Below are 26,471 nucleotides of genomic sequence, written 5' to 3' on the forward strand. Positions count from 1 at the left end.
TATTTGTCTTCCACAGACTCTCATTTTGCTCAAATGCCCCACAAGACGAGGGATGAGGGGCCTAATGTGGTCTTGTGCTTTCACTTCAGCAGCATCAAAGGGCTATGAGCGGGCTGGCAGCAGTCATACAGGGTCACGCATTCCCCTTCTATGGTTACAGAACTTTAGGTCCTTGGAAAGTCCATGGCAATGTCAAGCACATCTGCTTTGCGTTGCATTTTAACACACTGCAGGCTCCTGTTTTAGCCCAAGTGATGATGGGAGCGTTCATGTGAAACATAAATCCTGCCACAGAGCCAGCGAGGCTGACAATGGAGGGCAGTGGAGGGAGGCAGGAGTGAAACCCCAGGCCGGAGGCGCTGGCCACAGATAGAGAGGAGAGGAGAGAAGGTGAGGTCAACCACACTGTGCTAGTAACAACCACACTGTCCTGGTCACAGTCAGCCAAGTCATCATTGACGGCTGGCGTTCACGAGCCATCGGTTCACAGCAGGACACACATGCAGTCAGTCCCATCCTGACCTGTCCTATCATGTGTGAAAAGGGTCTACTACACACAACTGGGTTCAAGTGGTATTTGCTTTAAGTAAAATACTTGAACTGAGTTTGATTGAGCTTGCCTGGTGCAATGGAACCAAGGGAATATAACCAAAAGCACAAACCAAGCCAATATTGCACTCTATGTATGCTCAATCAAATTCAGCAATCATTTGAAAGAAAACACACACTATTTGAACCCAGGTCTGACATAGAGAGAGCATACTGAACAAGCCCATTAGCATGTGGTAAATAGCTAGCTACTGTGAAGACAGAGCCAACAAGAGGTCGGTCACTTCACCCATGGATGCCATGCTGAGACATTCTGCCCCACTGCACAGAGTGGAGAGAGGGCTCTGTGGGGAATGCTGTCCGACCTCACCAGCCTTTATGTCTGGTCAGGAGCTCTGGGTTGTGATGACTGGCCAGGATTAGCTGTTAGCTGAGCCAGACGGGAACAAAGCAGGCCAGCCTAGAGTGTGAGGGAGGGAGGAAAGAGGGGGAGACCGCCCTCACTGACTCGCAACCAGGTTTTTCTGTGCAGAGGAAGATGAGCAGGAAAAATATCACACGATTACACATTTCAAAGCACGATCACTCAGCTCCATATGAGCTCAGACTTCTTGTGACGGTACAGGTCATGACTGTAGGTTTTCTGACTCGGGGGGAATATGGCGTAGTGACAGCCTCCCCTGGTCTCCTACTGGGGTGAGTCATGGGCCAGGTGAAGCTCTGTTAGACCAGCTAGCAACCAACGCCTGGAGGAGGGAAACTTCAGCCTGTCCGTCTTCAGCCTTTGCACTTGTACAAAACACCCACTACAACATTTCTGCCAGAACCACACACACAAACCCTGTCTTCTCTAGCCCAGACAGCCCTGAAGCGACAGCTCCCATAATTTGCTTTTAACTACAAACTCTAGGGATCTTACAGCAGAGGCATATGCCCTGGTTCTGCAGATTGTATCGAGGGATGGGAGCCTAATTGTCTTCCACACTCTCATTTGATTCCAGGCCTTGGAGCCGTGACTGTAGTGTGTTTGACCTGGGACTCAGCCTCTGTCTACTGCTGAATCTATCGCTCCACTATATCCTGGGTTTTGGCGCCTCCGATTCTCCCCGCGGTTTTCCTACGGCCAACCCACTTAAATCCTCCTGCCTGCTGCCTGGCTTTCCTCTCATCCGTACTACCCTGTGTACACACTCTGAGTGTAACTCTGAGAGAGGCAAGGTGGTTGACGCGTCTGGCACACTGAGACCTATGAAAACCTGAAACCTTAGACAGACCTACTTACAGACCGACAGACACAGAACTGCAGACAGACAGACCGACAGTCAGCTGTGTGCTTCGGAAGCCTGTCTCCTTCTCTCTTGTCCTTCAGTCCAGTCCAAAGACAACATGGCAGCTGACTTGGCAGAGTTCTGAGGCTTGTGTCTGGGGAGGAGGATGGGAGGATGGCAGCCGCCAGCCGGATACTAGGTCTGCAGGCTCCAGGACACCCAGCATGGACACAGGCTGTGGTTATGGCAGTGATCGGGCTGCCTGCTACCACGTGGGAGTCTATAACATGGCAGTCATCTCCTCTCACCAGGATAATGAATGAGTACAGTACATTAGGCCTGCATGAAGGCCAAGGGCCTAGCTAGTATTCAGGGTCATCCATCCCAGTCTGAGAGGCACACTGACTGGACTTTAGAGGGAGGAAGTCCTTGAGCAATGGAGACATCCTTGAGGAGAAATTATGTTGATTGAATTCTACATTTTGGACCCCATCCAAGGACACAGGATTATAATTTTCCCTGACTCCTGACTCCTTATAGTTTCAATTCACATTCCAAAAGGGTTGAAAACACCATCTTACTGTAACGCAAGTGCCTCAACCATTTATTTGATACTATCACATTAATGCTTATTACAGCTTAATATTAGTAATTGAGTTGAAGAGACAATGAAGCCAATTATATGTGCATGGAATACTATATGTCTTATCTAAAGGTTAAAGGTTAAAACAACAAACAATTCCATGCCTGGAGATAGCAACAGTTTTCCCACCATGATAACTACTCTCTCCGTCTGTCGGTCTGCACTCAGCATTCTTAAAGTTAACCATAGCCGCGGGAAGTAGTTTGGGGGTGGGGCTGGACAAATCTTTTTGCCCGCTCTGGCGCTGCAGATGGATATATGTTTTTATTGATACTTTTTAAAATTCCGATTTTTCAGGGGGTGCTGCAGCACCGTCAGCACCCCTACTTCCCACGACTGTGAGGTTAACGTGATTTAATCTGTGGGCCCTATAAAGAGATTTGTTTTAACTTCCAGATCCACATCTGAAGAAGGAAAACACCCACTCCCATCCTTGCAACATGCACACTGCAAGATTAGCTTCCTGCTGACGCTTCAACTCCAGGCTAATGGATGTGAGAAACAAACACTTCCTACTCAACCATGAGATGCATTTACAACAAACTCGATTGACTGTGTTTTTACGTTCTGGTGTTGCTGTTGCTCTACAAGCCTATTGCTCTCCATTAGAGGGTGGGTGGGAAAGACTGACAGGCAGACTAAACCCAGAGGACAGACCCGGGTCTCTCCAGGTGCAGGGTAGGACAGAGACGTCCATGAGGCTTTCAGGTTATCAAACTGACAGCCTGGCTCAACCACAATGCTTTACCTCCCTGGTGTGTGTGTGCGCTCTCTCTCTCTCTCTCTCTCTCCTCTCTCTCTCTCTCTCTCTCTCCCTCTCTCGCTCCCTCCCTCCCTCTCTCCCTCGCTCCCTCCCTCCCTCTCTCTGGTTTTTAGGCCATCTATTAATATGACTAGGTAAATGGGTGCCGGTCATGCATAGAAAGGCAGTGAGTTGTGACAATGGAGGACCCAGCTGTAACAGGTAAAGCTTGAAGACAAACAGTGGTGAGGAGGGCTGGGGGCTGCAAGGAGCCTTGTAGATGTGACTTCCTTCACTGCCTATTTCAGCTGCCTGTCTGAAAGGGTTTTAGGTGGGCGAGTGCACGGGTTAATTCTCATTGTTCACTTTTCAACAGGACCTAGTTCTCCTGCTGCTATCTCACAATAACGTTTCCTTAATTGATACATCCTGTCTCACGTTAACCGACATTCTAAATATAGCCCTTTTTTGATGCCTGCTAAGCAGAAACAAATGTTCCACTGAAAAATCTTCCTTTTATCTGTTTAAACTGGTAGCCCTAACATCCAGATAGAAAACACCCCTCGACATAAGATCTAATCGATATAAAATGATAACTGATCCATCCATTCCATTTTCCATGTGTACAAACTACCTGCCCTCCAGGACATCTACACCACCCGATGTCACAGGAAGGCCATAAAGATCATCAAGGACAACAACCACCCGAGCCACTGCCTGTTCACCCCGCTATCATCCAGAAGGCTAGGTCAGTACAGGTGCATCAAAGCAGGGACCGAGAAACTGAAAAACAGCTTCTATCTCAAGGCCATCAGACTGTTAAACAGCCACCACTAACATTGAGTGGCTGCTGCCAACATACTGACTCAACTCCAGCCACTTTAATAATGGAAAAATTGATGTAAAAAATTTATCACTAGCCACTTTAAACAATGCCACTTAATATAATGTTTACATACCCTACATTACTCATCTCAAATGTATATACTGTACTCTATACCATCTACTGCATCTTGCCTATGCCGTTCTGTACCATCACTCATTCATATATCTTTATGTACATATTCTTCATCCCTTTACACTTGTGTGTATAAGGAAGTTGTTGTGAAAATGTTAGGTTAGATTACTCGTTGGTTATTTCTGCATTGTCAGAACTAGAAGCACAAGCATTTCGCTACACTCGCATTAACATCTGCTAACCATGTGTATGTGACAAATAATATTTGATTTAATTTGATTTACATTTTTCCACAATTCTTGACATTTAATCCTAGTAAAAAATCCCTGTTTTAGGTCAGTTCTTGGTGACAGGGGGCAGTATTTTCACGTCCGGATGAAATACATGCCCAAATTCAACTGCCTGCTACTCATCCCCAGAATATAAGATATGCATATTCTTAGTAGATTTGGATAGAAAACACACTGAAGTTTCTAAAACTGTTTGAATCATGTCTGTGAGTATAACATAACTTATTTAGCAGGCGAAACCCCGAGGACAAACCATTCACATTTTTTTGGGGGGGGTTCACTCTCTTTTCAATGGGTTTTCATTGGGAATTCAGATTCCTATCGCTTCCACTGGATGTCAACAGTCTTTAGAAATTGGTTGAGGTTATTCCTTTGTGTAATGAAGAAGTACGGCCATCTTGAACGAGGGTCACTTGAAGTGTACTGTTAGATAGAGGCGCGTGACCAGAAAGCTAGCTACAGTTTGTTTTCCTCCTGTATTGAACACAGATCATCCCATATTCAATTTTATTGATTATTTACGTTAAAAAAATACCTAAAGTTGTATTACAAAAGTAGTTTGAAATGTTTTGGCAAAGTTTACAGGTAACTTTTGAGATATTTTGTAGTCACGTTGCGCAAGTTGGAACCGGTGTTTTTCTGGATCAAACACGCCAAATAAATGGACATTTTGGATATATATCGACTGAATTAATCGAACAAAAGGACCATTTGTGATGTTTATGGGACATATTGGAGTGCCAACAAAAGAAGCTCGTCAAAGGTAAGGCATGAATTATATTTTTAGTTCTGCGTTTTGTGTCGCGTCTGCAGGGTTGAAATATGGTTTCTCTCTTTGTTTAAGGAGGTGCTATCCTCAGATAATAGCATTGTTTGCTTTCGGCGAATTTTTGTTTTTAAATCTGACATGTTGGCTGGATTCACAACAAGTGTAGCTTTAATTTGCTATCTTGAATGTGTGATTTAATGAAAGTTTGATTTTTATAGTAATTTATTTGAATTTGGCGCTCTGCATTTTACTTGGCTTTTGGCCAGGTGTGACGCTAGCGTCCCACATATCGCAGAGAGGTTAAGATAACCACTTTATTTTAAGAATGTGAAATGTCAGAATAATAGAAGAGAGAATGGGTCAGAAGTGGGTCAGAAGTTTACATGCAGTGGGTCAGAAGTTTACATGCACTCAATTAGTATTTGGTAGCATTGCCCTTAAATTGTTTAACTTGGGTCAAACGTTTTGGGTAGCCTTCCACAAGCTTCCCACAATGTGAATGTGGATTTTGGCCCATTCCTGACAGAGCTGGTGCAACTGAGTCAGGTTTGTAGGCCTCCTTGCTCGCACATGCTTTTTCAGTTCTGCCCACAAATGTTCTATTCGATTGAGGTCAGGGCTTTGTGATGGCCACTCCAATACCTTGACTTTGTTGTCCTTAAGCCATTTTGCCCTAACTTTGGAAGTATGCTTGGGGTCATTGTCCATTTGGAAGACCCATTTGTGACCAAGCTTTAACTTCCTGACTGATGTCTTGAGATGTTGCTTCAATATATCCACATAATTTTCCTCCCTCATGATGCCATCTATTTTGTGAAGTGCACCAGTCCCTCCTGCAGCAAAGCACCCCCACAACGTGATGCTGCCACTCCCTTGCTTCACGGATGGGATGGTGTTCTTCAGCTTGCAAGCCCCCCCCCTTTTTCCTTCAAACATAATGATGGTCATTATGGCCAAACAGTTCTATTTTTGTCTCATCAGACCAGAGGACATTTCTCCAAAAACTACCATCTTTGTCCCCATGTGCAGTTGCAAACCGTAGTCTGGCTTTTTTACGGCAGTTTTGGAGCAGTGGCTTCTTCCTTGCTGAGGGACTTTCAGGTTATGTCGATATAGGACTCGTTTTACTGTGGATATAGATACTTTTGTACCTGTTTCCTCCAGCATCTTCACAAGGTCCTTTGCTGTTGTTCCGGGATTTATTTGCACTTTTCACACCAAAGTACGTTCATCTCTAGGAGACAGAACGCGTCTCCTCCCTGAGAGGTATGACAGCTGCGTGGTCCCATGGTGTCCATACTTGCATACTATTGTTTGTACAGATGAACGCGTTACCTTGGCTGATTTCTTTTGATTTTCCCATGATGTCAAGCAAAGAGGCACTGAGTTTGAAGGTAGGCCTTGAAATACATCCACAGGTACATTAGCCTATCAGAAGCTTCTAAAGCCATGACATCATTTTCTGGAAATTTCCAAGCTGTTTAAAGGCACAGTCAACTTAGTGTAAACTTCTGAGCCACTGGAATTGTGATACAGTGAATTATAAGTGAAATAATCTGTCTGAAAACAATTGTTGGAAAAATGACTTGTGTCATGCACAAAGTAGATGGCCTAACCGACTTGCCAAAACTATAGTTTGTTAATAAGAAATTTGTGGAGTGGTTGAAAAACGAGTTTTAATGATTACAGCCTAAGCGTATGTAAACTTCCGACTTCAACTGTACATTTATTAAATGGGTCTTGTACAGTATGTTTCCCAAGCCCTCCATCCAGGGACATAACCTGAATTCATAATAAACTGTCACTGGAACATTCCATAGCAACATTCCATATGATCTTCAGTTGAACAGCCCCCCACCATCTCTCCCCCTCGAGATTGCTGGCTTAGCTGTTAGCAGGGCTGAATCATTCAAATTCCTGGAGAACATCATCTCTCACAACCTCAAATGGGAGGACATGACCACAGCGGTCACCAAGAAGACACAACAGTGGACCTGCGGCAGCTGAAGATAAAAAAATCACCCAGGCAATCCTGATCCGTTTTTACGCATCAATCGTTGAATCCATAATCACCTCCTCCAGCACAGTGTGGTTTGGGTCTGCCCACTGCAAGGGCAAACTGCAACGCATTGTCCGTTCTGCATAGTGGGTCATAGGCTGCCACCTGCCCTCCAGGACAAGGAAGCATGCAGGAAAGATCATCACCGACTCCTCCCACCCTGGTCTCCCCCACTCCAAAAATTCACCTCTGGCAGGCGGTTCAGGTCACTCTTGACCAAAACCTCCCACCACAAAGTTTCTTCCCCCGGACTATGGCCCTCACCAACCAGCTATCTGGCCCTCACCAACCAGCTATCTGGCGCAAAGAGACTAAAGGACTATGGCCCTCACCAACCAGCTATCTGGCCCTCACCAACCAGCTATCTGGCCCTCACCAACCAGCTATCTGGCGCAAAGAGACTAAAGGACTATGGCCCTCACCAACCAGCCATCTGGCGCAAAGAGACTAAAGGACTATGGCCCTCACCAACCAGCTATCTGGCGCATAGAGACTAAAGGACTATGGCCCTCACCAACCAGCCATCTGGCGCATATAGACTAAAGGACTATGGCCATCACCAACCAGCCATCTGGCGCATAGAGACTAAAGGACTATGGCCCTCACCAACCAGCTATCTGGCGCATAGAGACTAAAGGACTATGGATACTAAAGGACTATGGACCTCACCAACCAGCCATCTGGCGCATAGAGACTAAAGGACTATGGCCCTCACCAACCAGCTATCTGGCGCATAGAGACTAAAGGACTATGGATACTAAAGGACTATGGACCTCACCAACCAGCTATCTGGCGCATAGAGACTAAAGGACTATGGCCCTCACCAACCAGCTATCTGGCGCAAAGAGACTAAAGGACTATGGATACTAAAGGACACTATGCTGCACACCGCATCAAGCCATCTCTGAACTGTACATAAAATAACTGCATTATACTGCATTGCACTCTGTCCATCTCTCTGCATTTAGATATATTCATACTGATACTGTAAATTTGTACATCCACTGTATATCAACCGTATACACACTGTATATTGACCGCATACCCACTGTATATTAACCGCATACCCACTGTATATCAACCGTATACCCACTGTATATCAACCGTACACCCACTGTATATCAACCGCATACCCACTGTATATCAACCGTATACCCACTGTATATTTATATATCTGCTCACTCTCTTATAGCGCTATGCTCACTCTACCTAATTGTATATAATGTATGTAAACTTCATATGAACTTGGTTGCCTGTATTCTGTCTATAAATGTTGTCTATCACTTGTAGCACCATATCACCAAGTAAAATTCTGAGTATGTGTAGATGTACCTGGTGAATAAAGGTGATTCTGAAAGTGAACAGCATTGCTGGAGAAAGCACATCAAGTGTAACCAGTCTGGTCAGCCAGTGACAGAGCTCCAGACAGTGCAGCTGGCTGCGGGGCAGAGCTAAGGCTGAGGAGGCAGGTTGGGTAGATGAGGGCGGCTGGGCAGAGGGAGGCAGGCTGGGTAGAGCAAGGCAGGCTGGGTAGAGGGAGGCAGGCTGGGTAGAGGGAGGCAGGCTGGGTAGAGGGGGGCAGGCTGGGTAGATGAGGGCGGCTGGGCAGAGGGAGGCAGGCTGGGTAGAGGGAGGCAGGCTGGGTAGAGGGAGGCAGGCTGGGTAGAGGGGGGCAGGCTGGGCAGAGGGTGGCAGGCTGGGTAGAGGGAGGCAGGCTGGGTAGAGGGAGACAGGCTTGGCAGAGAGAGACAGGCTTGGCAGAGAGAGACAGGCTTGGCAGCGAGAGACAGGCTTGGCAGAGAGAGACATGCTTGGCAGAGGGAGACAGGCTTGGCAGAGGGAGACAGGCTTGGCAGAGAGACAGGCTTGGCAGAGAGAGACAGGCTTGGCAGCGAGAGACAGGCTTGGCAGAGAGAGACAGGCTTGGCAGAGGGAGACAGGCTTGGCAGAGGGAGACAGGCTTGGATAGATGAGGGAGGCAGGCTGGGCTGAGGGAGGCAGGCTGGGCTGAGGGAGGCAGGCAGGCTGGGTAGATGAGGCAGGCTGGGCAGATGAGGCAGGCTGGGCAGATGAGGAAGGCTGGGCAGAGGGAGGCAGGCTGGGCGTATGGAAGAGGAAGAGGAAGAAGAGGAAGAAGAGGAAGAGTAACAGAAGAGGAAGAGTAACAGAAGAGGCATGCTGGCATGCAGGCTGAGGCAGGCGCCATGATGGATGATCTCATTAATCTGGGTACTGAGAAGGCTAGAAACTTCCTTCCTGAGAAACTGAACTTCCTGACCCCAGGCTCTGGTTCCTTGCTCTCTCATTCTCTCTCGCTTCCTCTCTCTCTTCACCCAGAATGTCTCCGAATATATATTTATCTTTCTCTCATCCTCTGTTGCTGAACCTCAATCACTTTATTTTGTTTTTCTCTAAATGTCTTTGTGTATAATTGTATTCTTCCTTCTTTTCTCTTGATGAGTGATACACTTGCTTACTCATGACCCAAGATACACTATGGAAAACTATAAGCCAATGACTTAGCTTTAGTACCGCATATCATGTTCCATAACAGAATATGCACCATAAATACTGTAAACCTGGATAAAAACAGATATTCTCTCTGGTAATGTTGACCTTCACCATGCTGGAGTCACTAACACCAATGCAGCCTATCGATCATGGCTGCAGTCAGCCTGCCTCACTACATGTTGAAAGCAATGCAAAGCCTGATATTAAGGAAACAATGGGAGGAAAATATGCCATTGAGCAGCTCACTCTCTCTCACTCTCACTCTCACCCAAACACTGACCTCACTCCTCATATGACTCTATAGGCTTACTATGCTGCAATCTGCATGCACTGTAGGCAACAACACTCCCACAACGTCATTACTTCCAAGGAGCCCAACAAGACCTCATCCTTCAAGTGTGTTTAGATGGATAAGGAACGTGCTAAGCAATTAGAACACGCATCTGATCTGGCAAGGGACCTAGATGGGAGATCTAGAGACCGTGAATCAATTGCACTTAATAACAACGGCCTGATCCATCTGAGGCCCATCTGGGCATTTATTACAGCATGGTGCTGCTTTTGGTCTTTAAATAGCGCACACACGCATGTGCACACACCCATACACACACGCATGCGCGCACACACACACACACACACACACACACACACACACACACACACACACACACACACACACACACACACACACACACACACACACACACACACACACGCCACTGTCAAGCGAGAGGAATTAAGAAGCTGACAGAACCGGTAAAGCTGCAGTGTGTTAGTGTTTGGAGCCTGTGGATGACTTCTGAAACAGACGCAGATTAAAGGACTAAGAATATCAACACAACGTTCGTGTTGGAGGAGCGACAGCAAGACCAGGTGACCACGCTGATTGTGGAAGCAGAGTTAGGACGCAGACGAGAGTTGCCTCTGTGATATAACCACGGGTGTAAACGCAACTCTCTGTTTCTCTTTCCCTCTTTCCTTCCCTCACACCGTCTCCCGGATGACTAACAGAGCAGTGTGACTCGAAACCATGTGGTTTCCATGAACATGGCGCCGGGATGACAAGAGGATTTTCACCAGGGTTTTTTAAGGGGAAAAGGAAGGAGGGTTCAGCTCTGGTTCCTCTCCTCAGTCTGGGAGTATGGCCTGGCGGTATGCTCCTCTTACATGGAAGGAAATACTCCACATAGCTGCAGACCAGACCAGGGTAGCGGAGGCCAAGGAGCCGCCGTGTGTCCGGCCCGCTCCGCACCATTAAGATTCAGTGTGTGTCTAGCCTGAGGCAAACTGACACAGTGACATGTGACAGGCTGTCACCCCGAAACATCCCCGTCTGACGTTAAAACACAAACACAACAGGAATACCCTCTGCAGCTGACCCAGGGATCCAGTGTCATGGCTGGGGAGGGGCCAGAGGGGAGGGGGGAACTGGCATGACAGGCCTATCTGGTGGAACCTCATTCCATTCCCCATGTTTGCTCACTCAGACACCCGGGTCGTCTCGCCCTACCGTTCGGGAAAACACACGCACGCACGCTCATACACACACACACACACACACACACACACACACACACACACACACACACACACGGGGGGATTTTACAGTGCAAAGTCAACACTCAATCCAAAGTGAGTGTGAACGTGCTATATACGGTGCATGGGAAAAACCTCTGCTACTGCTGTCCAAACAGTATTGACTGTATGCTAAGATCTAGTGCCAGAGGTACTATGTATGAGAGGATAAGTAAGTCTCTGACGCTGTTCTGTGTGCATACAGTCTATTTATAGAACTTCAATGGCCAACGTCCTGCTGGAGATAGACTATAGACAAGCTTACATAATGGCAGACATGCTAGATATCAAGGCAGTAACAAGTACTGTAGGATGATATAACGGCAAATGCTACTACTGTAACTGGCAAAATGATGGACGATGTGCACTGTACTGTACAGTGACAGTGTTATGCAGTTCATCACTCTCATAACACCCTCCTGCAGATAGCCTCATATACAGCATATTTAACCGCCAGCGTGGGAACTCTAAAATGAAACAAAGTTGAGCAGACAACATCCCAATGAATACATTGAGAAAACAGTGCACATATCTTCCTCTGCAAATCAACGTGAAAAAAGGGTGAGATGTGTTTTATATCAGGGAGAGGAATTAGCCCTGAATTGCCACGTCTACTGATTCAGTTCACTTGAAGTTGAGTAAGTTCTGTCCAGGCAAAACGTTTTTTCCACTTTTCTTTAGGGGGTGAAATATTATTGCAAGGGTGGATAATTCAACGGATAAATTATTAAGCCATCCTACACTTGTGAATAATTCACTGTGTGTTTCCCATTGGAGCGGGCATGGCATGGCACGCACACACACACACACACACACACACACACACACACACACACACACACACACACACACACACACACACACACACACACACACACACACACACACACACACATACACACGCACACACACACACATACGCATACACACACACACGCACACACACACACACACACACACACACACACACACACACACACACACATACACACACACATACACATACACACACACACGCACGCACATACACATACACATACACATACACATACACACACACACACAGAGAGCAACAGAGAGAGAGACAGAGAGAGAGATAGAGAGAGAGCGAGAGAGAGAGAACCACTTGGCCCATAGCACTCTGTGACTACACTAGTACACTTACTGTCTCTTTCCTCAAAACTCTTAGCGTGCCCCTCTTAGCGTGCCCCTCTTAGAGCAACTCTTTAGCATGCCCCTCTTAGCTCAACTCTCTACTGTGCCCCCCTTTTCTCAACTATCTAATGTGCCCATTTTACTGAAGCTCCACTCCTGACCCACAGCAGCACTTGAGATGGTTGGTGCATATCTTTACTCTGGTGGAAAAACCAGCCTCCCTGTAAATCTGTATCTTGTCTGGACACATGCCAGTGTTTGTACATCTCATATAAAGAGAGACGACTCTAAACTTGCCTCGTGGGCCAGATGCCTTATACTATTCTAAGACGTATTCTAAGACGAAGTAAATGTAACTTGATTTAACACAATCAAATACTGTGTCTTCTTGTGCGTGGACAGTGATTACATCAGCTGACTCTTAGGGCACACACACACACAACCTCCTCAACTCTGAGATGTGGTGGGAATAGAGAGGGTGTTTCAGCCTAGCCTGAAGTCCCTGAGACTGCTGCTATCATGCCAGGGTCCCAGACGGTACTTCTTCGCATGAAAACTCTCCTTATCTCCCCCAGCAGGCAACCCAGTGTGCCCACGCAGGAAAGCCTGTCACCTGGGGAGAGAGTGGGAGTAGAGATCCACCTAGACCCAGGGCCCCTCTGACATCCACCCCCCAGACCACTGCAGGGTGTGACCATGACAACAGCTTCTCCATGTAGCCTGTATAATAGCCTTGATACAGGTATATCAATGAGTAGACAGTATTTAACAGCCTGGAGATGGGTAGGAATGCTGTGGGGACAAAGAGCAGAGTAAAGAATGGAGATAATAAAATGAACATGAGCATGACACTCACAAGGACGTGACCTCATCTTACATGACATCAATTTAAGGAGAACTAGGAGATCTGGGTCAAAGGTTAAAAACACAGAGGTGGCGGGTGATTGGACAATTTCAACCATGACCATTTATCAACATGAACCTTTTAAGCTGGGTTGGTTTAACTGAGGTTGAGGGGTTTAACAAGATAACGTCTACGGTAGAACAATGCTGACACCATCTTCTGTCAAACTTCTACATAACAATAACAACATACCTTGTTACTCAAAATGCCAAAAGGGTTATCCAAGTAATAACATTACTCAATATTTCATGATATATTAATCTGACACTTTTACACTCCATAATAAATCACAGCAATTACATGTGTATAAATAAAATACTGTCTCTCCGCTTTCTGCACTGACAGTTGACAGCCAAGAGATAAGATAATTGTTTCCATGACCTAATCACAAATTCAAAACACTGCTGTAAAACCAGCCTGACAGGGCAGGGGAAACCACTGGGTGAGCCACAGCATGCAAATCTGAAACAGCCCTCTCTCTTTCTCTCCATAATCAGTCAATCAATAACCTTAGCATTTGACTTAGTGACCGGATTTTAGCGTGCTTGACCTCTTGACCTCTCACCGTTGGACATAGAAGTGTCTGTATGGATTTACATCCTCTTGAGAGACTGGGCAGCTTTAACAAAACAAAGGAAAACAAACTCAAAGCAGAATGTCTCTCCTCCACTACTACCCCCCATAGAGAGGCTCCCAGATGCATCCCCAAACTAGCTAAACAAGCGCCTTATTGTCTGTAGAAAGCAGTCAGAAGCTGCCCTTCCTGTTAGCCAAGTGAGCTAAGAGGGGACTCAGCAACAGCATGACCACATGTGATCCCCATCTATATAGTTTCCAGCATGATATCAGCCTGAATCGCTCCCGCCTACAAAAGGCTGCATTGTGTGCTGGGCATCAGGCTGATGATGCGCATGGGGCTGAAGGAGGGTCATTGTTGTGGAGACTGATCCAAAATTCCTCCTCAACGTGAGGGAAGGAAGGGGACAACCAGGCTGACTGAAGAATTAATTCCTTTATCGATTAAAACTGGGGTGTCAGCAAGTTCTGTGTTTAGCTAATGACTTTCTGTGTGCGTGTAGTTCGTTAACCCCATCATGGTTAGGAGGGCGTAAATGTGGACAGATTCCTGTATCGGACAGACAGCGTATCTTGTTATGAAGTCCTTCAGACGGTGTATTCTGGAGGTGATACGGCCTGTCACCACCATATTACTCACTGTGGACACTCCTAGGTTTAATTCCACGCTCTGGCCAATCAACACGAGTAAAAATACTTCACAAAGAGACGCCATCAACTGTGTGACCTCACATCCTCCCTAAAAGACCACCAGCATGAAGAGGTCAGATGACTGCTTATTTAAGATGTGCTGGTAGGAAGTGGGGAGGAGAGGAGCTGAAGAGACCTCCGAATGGGAAAGCAGAAAACACACTGCTCTCTGGGAGGCTTCTCCACAACGTCCACTGCGCACAGCCACAACACACACACTAATCAATTTCATCCCATCACCGGCCATGAGGCATCCCTCCCCTCCAAATACCACAGTAGAGAACAATAGCCACCCCTCCCTCCTCCCTCTGTCCTGTCCAGTCAGCCCCCTCTGGCATCTCCATTCAGTGTGAAATCTAAGCTGTTGTCTCTATTGAGAGCAGACGAAGCGTGGCCTGTTGCTCTGGGACAAAGGAATTAGCCAGACTACACACGGATTTAGCCAGGGGAGAGAATGGGCATTTGGCCTGTCCAAATCAGCCCTCTGATCTCCAATCAAAGCCAATGAGGTCAAACCTCCTGATAAACTGGCCAGGGAGGGACTGGCAGGAACACCCACCCTCTGTCTGTCTGCTGGGGTGAGGGATTAACTGACACACCATCAGACCTGGGTCCAAACAGTATTTGTTTACTAAACTCAGGTTTAGTCTTTGAATACTATTTGAACCCAGGTTTGACAAACCGCCAGAGAAAATTAACTTCACCATTATGTCCTAAAAACATAGGCATATACTGAAAGGTTCATTTAATGACATTCATAATACATGGATTCATTCATTTATTCATTTACTACCAAAACGTTCTTTCATATATTATATAAAAATGTTCACTACTTGGTAATTAGTTTTTTTCCGAAGGGAATTCTACAGTGATTGTAATATGATTCAAAGCCTCTTTAAATCCCTTCATACAGATTTGCTTGACCTTTATGGTTAATTAAGAATTCTCTATATCTTTCATTCGTTTTGGGTTTGGAGTGAGTCAAATATGTATTGAAGAATACAGAACTCTTCACAGTATCACTTCCCTAAACCAAGAACATTCTTGCATGGATGGAAGTGACCTCAACTGGTTTAGTAGACGGGCGGTTTCTGGTCAAACGTGTACACAAATGAGAAATAACACACGGAATACACACAAGCAGATCGAAGGAATTGATTTCCTGACCAGCATCACAACAAACAGGGCCTGAGGCCTAATACCTGCTATGACCAGTCGTAATATTAAGACTGGGGGCTTCCTCTGGGATGTTACAGCTAGTGATCGGGGCAGAGCACTCACTGTTAGTGCTTGAACAGAGGACAGGCAGGGCATGGGATGGTGGTCTTAAAGCCAAGTGATAGGGGATGGAATGTCCCAGAGCATGTGACACGTGCCATCTTTCAGCTGTAACCCACATCACAGCAGGGGCCACAGATGAACCACAGACTACGACAGCACCATTTCTGCTGTGTTGTACCTGTCTCCATATAGCAACAAGGCAATTCAGCAATGGGGGCAACAATCTAAGGTCTCAATCTAATCAACACATATACAGTTACTTACACATTAGCTATTGAGGATGTGTACTATGGATCTTTATTCTTCTACACAGAGTGACTCCAACCAGACAAACCCATTTAACTTTGACATATACACTACCAGTCACAAGTTTTAGAACACCTACTCATTCAAGGGTTTATCTTTATTTTTTATTTTTTATACATTGTAGAATAATAGTGAAGACATAAACTATGAAATCACACATATGGAATCATGTAGTAACCCAAAAAGTGTTAAACAAATCAAAATATATTTTATATTTGAGATTCTTCAAATAGCCACCCTTCGCCTTGACAGCTTTGCACACTCTTGGCATTCTCTCAACCAGCTTCATGAGGTGGAATGCATTTCAATTAACAGGTGTGCCTTCTTAAAAGTTAGTTTTGTGGAAATTCTTAATGTGTTTGAGCCAATCAGTTATGTTGTGACAAGGTAGGGGTGGTATACAGAAGATAGCCCTATTTGATAAAAGACCAAGTCCATATTATGGCAAGAACATGTCAAACAAGCAAAGAGAACTGACAGTCCATCATTACTTTAAGACATGAAGGTAAATCAATAAAGAACATTTGTGCAGACGCAAAAAAATCATCAAGCGCTATGATGAAACTGGCTCTCATGAGGACCGCCACAGGAATGGAAAATACAGAGGTACCTCTGCTGCAGAGGATAGGTTCATTAGTTACTTGCCTCAGAAATTGCAGCCCAAATAAATGCTTCACAGAGTTCAAGTAACAGACACATCTCAACATCAACTGTTCAGAGGAGACTGTGTGAATCAGGCCTTCATGGTCAAATTGCTGCAAAGAAATCACTACTAAAGGGCACCAATGAGAAGAGACTTGCTTGGGCCAAGAAACACGAGCAATGGACATTAGACCGGTGGAAATTTGTCCTTTGGTCTGGAGTCCAAATTGGAGATTTTTGGTTCCAACCGCCGTGTCTTTGTGAGATGAGCGTGGGTGAAAATGTAATCTCCACATGTGTATTTACCACCATAAATCATGTAGGAGGAGGTGTTATGATGTGGGTGTGCTTTGCTGGTGGCGATGTCTGCGATTTATTTAGAATTCAAGGCACATTTAACCAGCATGGCTACCACAGCATTCTGCAGTGATACTCCATCCCATCTAGTTTGGGCTTAGTGGGACAATCATTATTTTTTCAACAGGACAATGATCCAACACACCATCAGGTTATGAAAGAGCTATTTTACCAAGAAGGAGAGAGACAGAGTACTGCATTAGATGACCTGGCCTCCACAATCCCCCTACCTCAACCCAATTGAGATTGAGATTCCAACAAGACTGTTGGAAAAGCATTCCAAGTGAAGCTGGTTGAGAGAATACCAAGAGTGTGCAAAGCTGTCATCAAGGCAAAGGGTAGCTACTTGAAGAATCTCAAATGTAAAATATCTTTTGATTTTTTTTAACACTTTTTGGGTTACAACATGATTCCATATGTGTGATTTCATAGTTTATGTCTTCACTATTATTCTACAATGAAGAAAATAGTAAAAAATAAAGAAAAACCCTTGAATGAGTAGGTGTTCTAAAACTTTTGACCGGTAGTGTATGTATATATCCCTCCGGTGTTATGTCTCTCTGTCTGTCCCAGACACACAGGGTTATTTTCATATCCAACTTTTAAATCCCTTTCATCTGTAATATATCGCAGATATCCAGGGAGATAAGAGGATAAAAGCGGAACAGGTGAGACTCATCAATATAGTCAAACCCAAAGGTAGAAAGAGGAAGTGATGTTCTTCCTGTGGTTGAGTCTTCGAGGTGTATCGCTGTTGCCATGCGGTGTACTAAGACAGGTGCTCCACTTCCACCTTGAACATGTGCACTCATTCCCACAGCCAGGCAGCCAGCCAGGCAGCCAGCCACCCAGACTGCCTGTTTACAAGTCCCCACATTCCCACATTCAACATGTACGCTCTGCCCAAACTAGTTGCTGTGTGTGAAAAAAAGCAGCACTCAACTATACTGATGCTATGCTGATATGATCTTTTTCTCTGAACTTCCGACCCTTATAGAGTAAACCTCTAGGCCCTTAGTTCATGAGGGTTTCTTATTAAAGCCTCTACTAAAATAAGGAACATTATTGTGGTTCTGTGTAACTTTGTATAAATAGAGATATATAGCACAAGTGAGTATTTTTGTGCTTGATACACTCTATCATAGTCTCCTGAGCACCGTCAACAGACTGTGAAAATAAGATACAAACGTTACAATGACAATGTCGATGCGGTTTAGATGCTATGTCTGTATTTCATATCACTCAGCATTTAATATGTGCACCGTATTAGATGAAGAGGGAAAATGTAAGTTAATCATCTCTGTTTTAGTGATTTAAAAAAATGTAGCTACATTTGGCCATTCTCTCATCTCTCCCATGCCCTGGAATCTCCCCCACTCCCACACACACACAACCTTTGATTGACCTGTTTCAGACAAGTCCCTCACCTGTGTCTTTACATGTTATTCCCTAATCTAACAAGGTGCCAAAGGATTCTCTATCATTAAGTCATCTCTGAGGAAGTGAAGCTGGCCCTGGGGGATCATCAGAAGGGAGGCCAGCCGGGGTTCAGGTCTGAGGGGTCGGGGAGAGAGAGCAGGGGCGGGCGGGCCTGCTGCAGCCAGCTGTGCTGCACAGAGAGTCATGGAAACTCCCAAACACAGGCACAGGAAGGCTGGCTCTAGGGCTGGGGCAGACCCTATGGGAGATACAGTAGGCTGGGGGAGGTCTCCTCGGTCCTCACCCTGTAGATTGGGCTGAGGAAAACACAGACTACTCCACAGAGATGAGCTCAATGTTTTGACAGGGGAAAGAAGGGGAGACAAGGGATGACACATATCCCAGCTTCCCGGGTGTGCTCGTCATTGTGAGATAATCCAAATAAACCCTCATCAGTCAGGTAACAGGTTATGTTATGACTGAGTGATTACGAGAGACCATATAGAGTGGTGGTGATGAGTGTGCGTTAGTCAACCTCTACAGCAGCAGAACCAACTTGACTCACTGTATCTGGGCTACGTCCCCAGACTGAAGAACCTGACAGACTCTATTCATTGATTTATTTTTCTGTTGAATCGCTGTTCTACATGCAAATGTCCTTCACCACTGTGCTCCCAACCAGAAGAATCCAGAAGACGGCTTCATTATTGCAGTGAGTGATGTGATCAACTGGGTGGCAACACTGGCACCACTGGTAGGCTTTACATCATCTTCCTGGCACAAGGCAATGCCAAGCACAACCACTGACAACTGGCCAATCGATGGAAGAGTTGGCATGGTTCTGAAGTGTAGCACAGGCAGCAGACAAGAACAGGAGAGCAAACTAACGGAAAGGACAAACAGAATTATAGGATGACGTCATAAGCAATTTCAGTCATTGTGACACAAAGATCTTAAAACACAACCGAACAGTTCAACTGCAGAACCTTTCCAAGTTGTCTTCCTGTCAGTTATCATTAGTCATTCCTGGATCCACCTCCTCCCAGAGGACCAGGCAAGGCCAAGTCACAGAGCTGTTCCAAAAGCACACCCTCGTTTCTTGGAAACTCCATTACAGAGTGAGTTGCGCCCAAGGTATGTGATGGAGGTGGTGTTGGGGACTGATGATGGACACTGTCCAGATATTACTGTGTATGACTCTGTGTGCTCTTCCATTCAGGGGAACAGTCTACATGAGTTTACCGCTGTGATACACCATGAGGATCCGCAGTCCCTAGGGCAGGGTTTCCCCAACTGGTGGCCCATGGGCCGAATTTGGACCTTGGGTGATTTTATTTGACCCCCCACAAACTTGCTGGATGCATTTGCAGTTAGTTTTGGTTGTGTTTCAGATTATTTTGCGTCCAATAGAAATGAATGGTAAATAATGGATTGTGTCTATTTGTAGTCACTTTTATTGTAAATAAGAATAAAATATGTTTCTAAACACTTCTACATTAATGTTGTATCTACCATGATTACGGATAGTCCTGAATGTATTGTGAATAATGATGAGTGAGAAAGTTACAGATGCACAAATATCATACCCCTGCAAAAATACTAACCTCCCGTACGTATCATTGTAATGGTGAGAGGTTAGCATGTCTTAGGGGTATGATATTTCTGCGTCTGGAACTTTCTCACTCAACTTGTTCACAATAGTGACACACATTGTCATTGTATCACTTTTGTTTGGGCTTCTTCCGGTCAATTTGCAGTCTACAAATAATTTGTAATTATGTTACGGCTGCCCTGACCATCCGCTCAAGAAAAAAATGGTCCCGTGACTGAACCTAGTTGATGATCCCTACACTAGGGGCTGAAGGCTTGCTGGGCCAAAGATAGCAGGCCGCCCTATTTAAAAAATGTGCTCTCAACTGTAACAGTCCTGGGATAGTAACTATAATTGTCCCTCTCCAATCCTTGTGTCTGTCTGGCCATTCAGTCTTTTAAAGAGATAGTGTGTGTAGTAAGCCAACACTATGGACAGTCTGACAGTAGAGACCTGTGCTAATGGGCTCTAACTGAAAGCTGAGGAACAAAGATTTCTCTTGGGGATTTTGCAATAATGGAATGGACTTTGTTGGTGCACATGAGAACGCTCACTTCCTAGCAAAAAGGTTGAGGAAAAGTGCTGAATGTGGTATATGTTATTTTTAGTCCTGCACTCAAGATTCCTGTCGAAAAAGAACAAGACTGACGATAGTTCCACTAACTGTCCACTTGACAACCATTAAAAAAATGAAGCCTATATTTCATCTGTTTTGAGTGGCAGGATCTGAATTGGACTAGAGATTCTGACTTGTTGTGTAAACTCTGTGTTATGGGATATTACACAGGTCAGGATCTGAATTAGACTAGAGATTCTGACTTGTTGTGTAAACTCTGTGCTATGAGATATTACACAGGTCAGGATCTGAATTGGACTTGAGATTCTGACTTGTTGTGTAAACTCTGTGTTTTGAGATATTACACAGGTCAGGATCTGAATTGGACTAGAGATTCTGACTTGTTGTGTAAACTCTGTGTTATGAGATACTACACAGGTCAGGATCTGAATTGGACTAGAGATTCTGACTTGTTGTGTAAACTCTGTGATATGAGATACTACACAGGTCAGGATCTGAATTGGACTAGAGATTCTGACTTGTTGTGTAAACTCTGTGTTATGAGATATTACACAGGTCAGGATCTGAATTGGACTAGAGATTCTGACTTGTTGTGTAAACTCTGTGTTATGAGATATTACACAGGTCAGGATCTGCACTATCCACATGCCAACAACTATGGAACAATACGTTCCTATGGACCCCTATTTTTTATCTGTGAAAAAGAAAAACACCCAAGATCAAAATACACAGAGCAGTTCCTCCTCCTTGGAGCTCTAGTCTGCTTGGTGGGAGCACCCACAACATTCCCATAGTCCTGAGAATGACGAGTGCCGCCGGGTAAACCAGTCTCAGACCAGATGCCACCCCATTGAGAACAACAACCAATGGAATCCATAAAAACCCCCAGCAGCAAGGATCATGCCCTAAATATCATCTCATCAGACTAAGCCCCACCAAAATCAGCTTTAAACAAATAATAACATAAAACAATCTATATTAATCCCTACATTCAGTTAAAGGAAGTTCACATTCTGTCCTGTAGTCATAACAGGAAACATGGGTATTTGAGTTTCTTGCGATTCCTGACTGTGGATCCCAACATAGGCCTTGGCTGAGTTTTGATAGATGAGGTGGTAACATGGGGACTAAGAGAGAGAGAGGAGCAGGCAGAATGGCTTGCTGGCAGACAGAGCCTTGGAGACCAGAGGTAGACCTGAAATAGCATTACAGCATTACATCACATCTGACTGAGTTTGTAGTCCTGTCAGGCCTAGCCTCTGCAGCACAGGCCCTACGTGCCACCTCCAAGATGTAATGGGAGGGTTACAGTTAGCTGCTTCACGGCTGCTTTCCTGGGACACATAATCAAGGCCTGAACACTGACAGGAAACTCACAGACCAAAGCAATGTTCCATTTATTCATACACGGGCAAACTCAAGACACCCGAGGGAGGATGATTGTGAATACAAACAAGTAGCCTGCATGACCACGCCAACTCCGCACACAACTCAAAATGGTGGGGGATTGGTTTTGATGAGGCTTTTTCATTGTGACTGTTGGGAACTAATGTGAAGGTTTGTGTTTTCGCTTGCATGTATAGAAAGGTGTTCAGTGTCTGACAACATGAGGAAAACATCGTCCTGTTCACAAGTATTCCACATTAAGCGTAATCACCACGGCATATTCTCCACGGTTCATAGATTGGCAGATTGACGTGACAAATCATTTTTGCAACGTCTGAAAAGAGTGGTCTGTTTTTGCTTATCAACCATTCCTGAAGCCTTGACACAATCTGACACAAACTCCAGACCGACTACAAGCACATCAAAGTTATTGACTGTAGTGGTTGAAGCAAGCATCAATGGGGCCCAGATCAAAGAGAGCGCATAGGCAGTAAATTGTTCTTCTCTCACCATTATTCTTCAGTGAAACTATACCTGCCATGCTTGTAAAGTACCGTCTATCTGTCTGCCGTGGTGGGAACACTCTTAACTGATCTGCTTGGAACACCCAGCTTATTGTTACGAAAGCTGCTGACCAAGTTGGTAGACATGTTTAACTGCAAGACAAGAGATACCGTTGCTTTGCCTTATATTTTACAACTACAAGCATGCTTCCACAAACTGAGGAATCCTCATTTGAGATGTGGATACACATACATAACTAGCGATGAGACAAGATAGTAGCTACTAAAAACAATTGGATACCACGAAATTGGGGAGAAAAAGGGGTAAAATATAAAAAAAATTAAAAGAGTGTGTTAGGATTTAGCCCACACTAATGCTACACAGATATGCCTGTGGTCGAAAATGTATTCTCTTCAACAATTGATATTACTTTGATTAATACTAACACTATAATTACTAATAAGAGAGCAATAATAATCAGCTATTGCATCAAATCTATGGCATTTCACGCCATAGTCATTACTACATGATTATAATCTCTGGGTCTCACATGACGTAGCCTTTTGAAGCCACAGCAGGCAGCCTGGGGTGATTTAGAGAAGCATGTGCTCAGCACACAGGCACGCACACACACGTGCACACACACACAAAAAGAGAACAAGAGAGACAGACAGAGAGAGAGAGACAGAGGGAGGGGTAGAGAGAGACAGAGACAGAGAGACAGAGACAGAGAGACAGAGACAGAGAGACAGAGACAGAGAGACAGAGGGAGGGGGAGAGAGACAGAGACAGAGAGACAGAGAGAGAGAGAGAGAGACAGAGACAGAGAGACAGAGACAGAGAGACAGAGGGAGGGGTAGAGAGAGAGAGACAGAGACAGAGAGACAGAGACAGAGAGACAGAGGGAGGGGGAGAGAGAGAGAGAGACAGAGACAGAGAGACAGAGACAGAGAGACAGAGACAGAGAGAGGGGGAGAGAGAGAGAGTGAACTGTTCAGAGACTAGGGTAAATACCTGAAGGCCATGGGAGAGAACAACGTAGTTTCATAACAAGGCAGGCTGGTCTTTAGACTAGATGTAACATAGCAAACGTATGATATGTTATGTTTTTGTATGATTACATAAGATAGAAGTTACGAAAAGAGGGTGGTTGGTCGGCGGTGGGTAGGTGGGCCCAAAGGTTGCGTGTTGGTAACACATTTGTAACACATTGTACGTTTTGCAAATTCGTAAAATATTGTACAAAATGGATGATGGACATACACAAATGAATACATACCATACGAAGGGTAACATATCATACAAAATAGAGTGTCTTGGGTAACGTACAGAGTCATACGAAATGCTCTGAGACCCCGTTAAACAAGAAGATCCTTCCAGGAAATATTAAATTGCTTAAGGGGCTGCATCATCTCATTAACTGGACGGAGCAGCAGAGGGCCTGCCATGACACATCCACATCTGAAGACGGGTCAGCTTTTCAATCAGTCATCATGAGGTGATTAGAACAAACACCTACACAGAACACAACCTCATGGCTGCCTTAGAAGGCCTTAAATAGAATAGAGATGCATGCATGCTACCATGCTAGTGTCCTTCCCCCTAAATATGAAGGAAAAAAAACTAGACCGAAACAAGTCTGGCACAGTCTGGTGTGTTCAGAACAGGACTCCTGAGGGTGAGACCGGTTCAACCCAGTAACCCAAGTGAAAACAACACCACATGGAGAGAGAGTGAGTGAGTGTTGCACACTTAGCAAGACTGACTGATAGATAGACAGATACTGCACCATGACTCATGTGGGCATGACTACAGCCCAGTGTGTCCTCTCAGCAGCTCCCTGCTACACCCACATACCAACCAACCAACCAACACAGGCCTGGCTAGCCCATTCCCACCTGCTCCATGCAATGCCAGCTCCAGAACCCCTAGGTTTTTTCAAGGAATGCGCTCTCTCGATTGTACGGCACACAAATGCCACACACCTTCTTCCACACATGCCTCACACTGTACACACACAGACAACCCCCCCCCACCCACCCACACACACCCAGTCTCTTCCTCAGAGAAACATTCCCTGTACCTCCATTCCAGTTGGAACAGTAAGTGAGGATGAACATGACCCGTCACTATCACACATCATGGTGCATCTGTGTCATGACATCAGCCCTCATGATGATCCTCTGGATGCTATCATGTTTCAGCAGGCCATGTGCTGCCTGCCTGGCCTGCTGCTCCTCTCACTTTGACAAAATAACTCAGCACATTTGAATACATCTCTCATTCCTGTTGCAGACAGGGGGCTAAAGTGCAGTGTCCATTGATCAGGTAGCACAGTGGAGTCTAAACAGTGGCATTGCATTCATGACATGTATGAAAATGTTAACAAGCAATCAATTACCTAATAATTACTATCAATAGTTCATAACATAATATTGATAATGGTCGACATGAACAATCGTTGAAGTACAAGGTAAAAGAGTACAGCCATAATAATTGTATTCCAATGATTTTGCTTAGAAAACACCTGAACCCACTTATTCCAGGAGAAACATTATCAGAGGAGATCTGTTACATTCATCACCTGACAAAATACCTCAGGTGTAAGCCTGCGCAATAGCAGTCATATTATGTAGTAATACCTTCCTCCTATGTGCTCCTTTATATACCGGGCGTGCTACTATGCTACAAATGAACATGCCGGGCTGTCGTGAAGCCTACAGGCGCACGCGGAAATGACAAACATTTATAGAATAGAAGCACTGATGACAAGCTGTCATTCACAATCACAAATATGCAAAACGAAAGAAAGGTCTAATATTGTATAGCGATACACGTAGATCTTTGCAACCTACAGCACAAATGCATGTGAACCATGAAATTCAAAACAGGTTCCAATTTCAAATAGTACAATTCGTTCGATACATTCCTTTTGGCTCGTGTGAGTAGGCTATCGATCCCGGTGTAGGCTATCGAACATACAACTGTGCGCACACGAGACAGAGGGACAGATCGTTTATTCAGGATCGTCTTCTTAACATTCTATTTCTGATGTTTTCAATCCTATATAGCCTAGCACTCTAAACCCAGCCTATTCATGTAGTATACAAATAAACTTACCCTTATCAAAATCAAATCCTATGTTTTCCGGTGTAGAGAAAAAAATCTGGTTGTAAAGATTTCAGATCACAGATCCCAGTTACTGAAATGTGATGTGGTGTCACTTCATTCTGAGAAGGAAAAATAATTATTTATTTCGAGTCAAACAAGAGTCCAATTATATATCCTGGAACTAGCCACAAAACGTTAAGACATTCTCAGATATGTCTATTGGGCTCCTATTTTCACAGGCAGTGTCCAGCGCATTCCCACACCTCAAGGCTCAACAAGGGTAAGTTTTCTTCGGCCGGTAATTCAGTTCCACCGACCGAGAACCCCGCCCTTGTGCATCGGACAAGACTGTCAAACCCACCAGCCAATCGGTTTACATGGGCAGCCACTGCCGCGCTCGGCGCTAACCGGCTGACGGGCGTGACTAAGCAAGAAGAGATCAGGTTTAAAAAATATTAAAGAGACAGGATCATAACAAATAATGTATGCTCTCATTTGGCACTTCCCAGACATTGGCCTATCCAGGGAAATCATATGATATGACATCATAGGACATACCTGACCAGCCCGTGATCAATAAATAGTTGATCATGTGTCTATAATTGAAG

The 26,471-nt window shown here is 45.0% G+C and overlaps 1 protein-coding gene across 2 annotated transcripts in view; it reads right to left on the reverse strand.

Moving 5' to 3' along the window:
• The window catches only part of LOC139421241 (inactive rhomboid protein 1-like), a 46,575-nt gene extending 20,362 nt beyond the window's left edge, over positions 1-26,213 (reverse strand). The window contains exon 1 of one of the 2 annotated variants that reach the window (XM_071171938.1): positions 25,873-26,213. The gene's annotated coding sequence lies outside the window, so the exon portion shown is untranslated. The remainder of the gene's footprint in view (positions 1-25,872) is intronic. The other variant, XM_071171937.1, reaches the window with a different exon arrangement.
• Positions 26,214-26,471: the final 258 nt, after the last annotated feature.

Source organism: Oncorhynchus clarkii, chromosome 12 (genome assembly GCF_045791955.1).
Source record: "Oncorhynchus clarkii lewisi isolate Uvic-CL-2024 chromosome 12, UVic_Ocla_1.0, whole genome shotgun sequence".
NCBI classification, from domain to species: domain Eukaryota; kingdom Metazoa; phylum Chordata; class Actinopteri; order Salmoniformes; family Salmonidae; genus Oncorhynchus; species Oncorhynchus clarkii.